We start from the raw sequence: 6,466 nt of genomic DNA on the forward strand, positions 1-6,466 counted from the left end.
AATTCAGTTTTTAAACAAAGATTAATTTACTCAGTTTTATAGTTTTAGCAAAGCTAAATACCTCAAATGGGTCTTTAAAAACAGCGCTAAAGGAAAAACATGAATAAGAAATAGTAAGTCTAGAGAAATCAGTAGAACTTCAAAAGTTCTAAGTTGGAGCAAATGCTTTTTTGTTGACCAGGCGGACATGAGTCTTTTTATAGTTTATTTATGACATATTTGTTTTTGACGTTGTTAATAGTTTATATATGACATATCTCTTTTGACATTACTTTTTTTTAGAATGATTTATTGTTAATTTGTTCTCTTCAGTTCTTTATTTCCTTATTTCCTTTCCTCACTGGGCTATTTTTCCCTATTGGAGCCCCTGGGCTTATAGCATCTTGCTTTTCCAATTAGGGTTGTAGCTTGGATAGTAATAATAATAATAATATAATAATAATAATAATACCACTGAGTGACTATTGACTCCACCGATTTTTAGACCTACGACTAAATGTCGAGACGGAAAACTACATTTATATTTACTTGTTGTTAAATTGAAATGAATAAAATATAAATAACAAAAAAAAAAAACTTTAATTACGAGCGTTTGTGTATGGAACAAAATATTAAACCAGCTAAAATAGGCCTATTAGAGTTTGTGTATAGCTACAGTCGCTTCTGCGTCTAGACTAACAGCGAGATAAAAAAAAATCTATAGAATTAGGAATTGTTTCCCCTTCAGAAGCCTATTGTAGCCTAGTGGGGGAGACTATTATTATTATTATTATTATTTATTATTATTATTATCATTATCAGTATTAATTATTATAATATTACTATTATTAATTATAGTATTGTTATTATTATTAATATTATTATTATTATCATTATTATTATTATTATCAGTATTATTATATTATTACTATTATTAATTATATTATTATTATTATTATTATTATTATTATTATTATTTATCAACTGTTATCTTTAATAATTATTATTAATTATTATTATCATCATAATAATAATAATATTAATAATAATAATAATAATAATAATAATAATAACAATAATCATCATAATTATTATCATTATCATTGTGGTTACATTTTGCAAGGAATGTTGATCTTTTACCTGGAATGCGTTTAACCTACGCGACTAAAAAACCAAAGAGAGCTCTCAGCCATCCTTTAGGCAAAGTCCCCAAAGGCTCGATCCGAGAGAAACGGTCCAAATCTTTTCAAAGTTAACTTTGCCAAAGGCGTTGAATAATCACTTAGAAATCCGTTATTTTGCCGGTAGAGAAGACTGTTTGTTATCTTCCAGGTCTTTAACCAGGTCTTGAAACAGCAAATATTTCAAGGTTACGTAAGAGTACAGTCGGGTCAACGGACTATATACCCATCGAGAGAGAGAGAGAGAGAGAGAGAGAGAGAGAGAGAGCGCAATAAAACTACATAAAAAGAGAGAGGAGAGAGAGAGAGAGAGAGAGAGAGAGGAGAGCAATAAAACTACATAAAAGAGAGAGAGAGAGAGAGAGAGAGAGAGAGAGAGAGCGCAATAAAACTACATAAAAAGAGAGAGAGAGAGAGAGAGAGAGAGAGAGAGAGAGCAATAAAACTACATAAAAGAGAGGAGAGAGAGAGAGAGAGAGAGAGCAATAAAACTACATAAAAGAGAGAGAGAGAGAGAGAGTGAGAGAGCAATAAAACTACATAAAGAGAGAGAGAGAGAGAGAGAGAGAGAGAGAGAGAGAGAGCAATAAAACTACATAAAAAAAAAAGAGAGAGAGAGAGAGAGAGAGAGAGAGAGAGAGCAATAAAACTACATAAAAAAAAAAGAGAGAGAGAGAGAGAGAGAGAGAGAGAGAGCAATAAAACTACATAAAAAAAAAAAAGAGAGAGAGAGAGAGAGAGAGAGAGCAATAAATCTACATAAAAAAAGAGAGAGAGAGAGAGAGAGAGAGAGCAATAAAACTACATAAAAAAAAAAAGAGAGAGAGAGAGAGAGAGAGAGAGAGAGAGAGAGCAATAAAACTACATAAAAAAAGAGAGAGAGAGAGATAGAGAGAGAACAATAAAACTACATAAAAGAGAGAGAGAGAGAGAGAGAGAGAGAGAGAGAGCAATAAAACTACATAAAAGAGAGAGAGAGAGCAATAAAACTACATAAAAAAAAAGAGAGAGAGAGAGAGAGAGAGAGAGAGAGAGAGCAATAAAACTACATAAGAGAGAGAGAGAGAGAGAGAGAGAGAGAGAGAGAGCGAGAGCAATAAAACTACATAAAAGAGAGAGAGAGAGAGAGAGAGAGAGAGAGAGAGCAATAAAACTACATAAAAAGAGAGAGAGCAATAAAACTACATAAAAGAGAGAGAGAGAGAGAGAGAGAGAGAGAGAGAGAGAGAGAGAGATGCAACAGGTTTAAAGGTTTTAAAAGCCGCTCATGAATGGCAGAGGCAAGGGATAGTGACATTGCCCTAGCAAGCAAGACGATGCCCAGGAGACTGACCATATATTTTATGATCAGCGTCAAAGCCCTCTCTCTACCCATGTTAGGACCAGGGAAGGCCAGGCAGAATGATAAATGAAAGTACACACACACACACACACACACATATATATATATATATATATACATACGTATTATTTATAGACATATATATATATATATATATATATAATTTGCTAAGCTACAACCCTAGTTGGAAAAACAGGATGCTATAATTCCAAGGGTTCCAACATGAAAAACAGCCCAGTGAGGAGAGGAAATACGAAATCAAATAAACTACAAGAGAATTAATTAACAATAAATAAAATATTCCAAGAACAGTAGCAACATTAAAATAAATCTTTCATATATAAACTACAAAAACCTAAAAAAAAAAACAGGAGGAAGAGAAATTAGATAGAACAGTGTGCCCGAGTGTACCCTCAAGCAAGAGAACTCTACTATAGCTGAATTATGTGTAAATTTGATAACGATCGAAGCCACAGACAAATATATTACGTGGAGACGATGTAAACAAGAAAAAATGCAATTGCAAGATAAAAACTTTAACGACAATCCTACAGTTTCCCTAACATAAGGACACAAGGACTTTCACCAAAACAGATCACGCCCTTCGATGACATTGCATCTCACAACAGATGAGACTCGAAATTCAGATAACTCGAGTCAACCACTTCATTGCTCGATACGTCAATAAAGAATTCCTTGCAACTAAATTCACTGCAACATCTAAATTGACAATTTCATTTTAGAAGCACGCAGAGATATATAATTCGTTATCCCTTAAATTATCAATCATCCATAGGCCTACTGGCAAAATAAACAATCCATAGGCCTACTGGCAAAATAAACAATCCATAGGCCTATTGGCAAAATAAACAATCCATAGGCCTATTGGCAAAATAAACAATCCATAGGCCTACTGGCAAAATAAACAATCCATAGGCCTATTGCCAAAATAAACAATCCATAGGCCTATTGCCAAAATAAACAATCCATGGGCCTATTGCCAAAATAAACAATCCATAGGCCTATTGCCAAAATAAACAATCCATAGGCCTATTGCCAAAATAAACAATCCATAGGCCTATTGCCAAAATAAACAATCCATAGGCCTACTGGCAAAATAAACAATCCATAGGCCTATTGGCAAAATAAACAATCCATAGGCCTACTGGCAAAATAAACAATCCATAGGCCTATTGGCAAAATAAACAATCCATAGGCCTACTGGCAAAATAAACAATCCATAGGCCTATTGCCAAAATAAACAATCCATAGGCCTATTGCCAAAATAAACAATCCATGGGCCTATTGCCAAAATAAACAATCCATAGGCCTATTGCCAAAATAAACAATCCATAGGCCTATTGCCAAAATAAACAATCCATGGGCCTATTGCCAAAATAAACAATCCATAGGCCTATTGCCAAAATAAACAATCCATGGGCCTATTGCCAAAATAAACAATCCATAGGCCTACTGGCAAAATAAACAATCCATAGGCCTATTGCCAAAATAAACAATCCATAGGCCTATTGCCAAAATAAACAATCCATGGGCCTATTGCCAAAATAAACAATCCATAGGCCTATTGCCAAAATAAACAATCCATAGGCCTATTGCCAAAATAAACAATCCATGGGCCTATTGCCAAATAAACAATCCATAGGCCTATTGCCAAAATAAACAATCCATAGGCCTATTGGCAAAATAAACAATCCATAGGCCTATTGGCAAAATAAACAATCCATAGGCCTATTGGCAAAATAAACAATCTATAGGCCTATTGGCAATACAAACAATGGCTAAAAATAGTTTAATCGAATCAGGCAAGCTGTTCTGTCTTGTTTCTCTTCCTCTTGTTTTGTTTAAGTTTTTATAGGCTATTTTAATGTTACTCTTCTTGAACAATTTTATTTTTCCTTGTTTCCTTTCCTCTCTGGGCTATTTTCTCTGTTGGAGCCCCTGGGCTTATAGCATCCTGCTTTTCCTACTTGGGTTGTAGCTTAGCAATTAATAATAACAACAACAACAACAACAACAATAATAATAATAATAATAATAATAATAATATCTATTTTAAGGTTGTTACTCTTCTTGAAAATTTTATTTTTCCTTGTTTCCTTTCCTCACTGGGCTACTTTCCCCGTTGGAGCCCCTGGGCTTATAGCATCCTGCTTTTCCAACTAGGGTTGTAGCTTCGCAATTAATAATAATAACAATAACAACAACAACAACAATAATAATAATAGTAATAATAATATATATTTTAATGTTGTTACTCTTCTTGAAAATCTTATTTTTCCTTGTTTCCTTTCCTCTCTGGGCTATTTTCCCTGTTGGAGCCCCTGGGCTTATAGCATCCTGCTTTTCCAACTAGGGTTGTAGCTTAGCAAGTAATAACAACAACAACAACAACAACAACAATAATAATATCTATTTTAATGTTACGCTTCTCAAAAATTTTATTTTCCCTTATATACTTTCCTCACAGGGCTATTTGCCCTGTTGGAGCCCCTGGGCTTATTGCACCCTGCTTTTCCAACCGGGGTTGTAGCTTAGCAAGTAATAATAATAATAATAATAATAATAATAATAATAATAATGTATCCTACGATTTCTTAGTCTATTCATCTACATTTCTTATGTAACCTTGCAAAAAACAGCTCATCAGTAGCACACCCACCCCGGTAACAATAACTGCAGCATGAACAGTTCATCGTACACGTAATTTTGCACATACAACATCAAAACATTCCTACTTTTGCACATGTAAAATCCGTCCCCAGCATTTTGCATGGACTTTAGCCTCATACACAGCACTTTGCCATCACTGACATTTAGCGCAGCATTGACCTTTCAAATTGAAAATTTTTACTTTTTTTTGAGTCATGAAATTACTTGAATTTGCTTTATAAGTTGTTTTACGTATCCTGGCGAGTTGCCAAATAATTTGGCTGTACAAATTGGTCAATGGTGAATAGTTTTAACCTTAAATGTATTTTTTTTTGCATTTAAATGTACCTAAATAATTATATATATATATATATATATATACTGTATATATATAAATTTATATATACATACATACATATATATATATATATATATATACTGTATATATATAAATTTATATATACACACACATATATATATATATATATATATAAATATATATACATATATATATATATATATATAGTCCTTATCACAGCATTTCGACGTTGCTTAAAACATTTTTTTTTAATATATAACCAATCCATAATCGAACGTCAGTCGATACAATAAAAATTATTCCCCAATCACTTAACAAAACTCCAAAACAATACATTACCTGAATTATCCAAGAATGAATTCCTTCACTATTATCCAAGGATAAAAGATAAGAGTCACTAACAAACTATATCTAAAAACACAAGAATCCTTGTATATATATACACGCTAACTTAAATCGCGCGAAAAAAAACACGTCCTTCCACCACGACAGCCTGACTCTAAAGAAACCTGTTACGGAGTCTCTACTCCTTAGATTCCCAGAGAGACCCCATTCACCTGGTCCGGTCACGAGTTGCCAAGTATTGTATTTTCATCTTAATAATTTTTAATAATTTTAAATTTTAAGCATAAATCAAAATTAATACAATAAAGATACTAAATAAACAACATTATAATTTTACAAATAAATACCGAGAACAGTTAGTTTATAAGTATATTAAGAAATGTTTTCCTTAATACGAATAAATGCCTAATTGGCATCTCACTTTAGGAAGAAGTGGATGTACACGGACATTTTACTACGTCACTATGTAGTACACCCCCTGACCCCACTTGGCCAGTGTGCAGAAGTTGTTGTTGTTGTTGTTGTTGTTGTTGTTGTGTGTGTGTGTATGTGTATGTGTGTGTGAGAGAGAGAGAGAGAGAGATCCACATTTGTGCACTGGTCAAGGGGGTTGCATTATATAAGTGACGC

General features: G+C 33.1%; 1 protein-coding gene across 1 annotated transcript in view; it reads right to left on the reverse strand.

Moving 5' to 3' along the window:
• Positions 1-5,979, reverse strand: part of LOC137656345 (uncharacterized) — a 239,123-nt gene extending 233,144 nt beyond the window's left edge. The window contains exon 1 of the mRNA XM_068390517.1: positions 5,831-5,979. The gene's annotated coding sequence lies outside the window, so the exon portion shown is untranslated. The remainder of the gene's footprint in view (positions 1-5,830) is intronic.
• Between the last annotated feature and the right edge of the window lie 487 nt (positions 5,980-6,466).

Source organism: Palaemon carinicauda, chromosome 17 (genome assembly GCF_036898095.1).
Source record: "Palaemon carinicauda isolate YSFRI2023 chromosome 17, ASM3689809v2, whole genome shotgun sequence".
Taxonomy (NCBI): domain Eukaryota; kingdom Metazoa; phylum Arthropoda; class Malacostraca; order Decapoda; family Palaemonidae; genus Palaemon; species Palaemon carinicauda.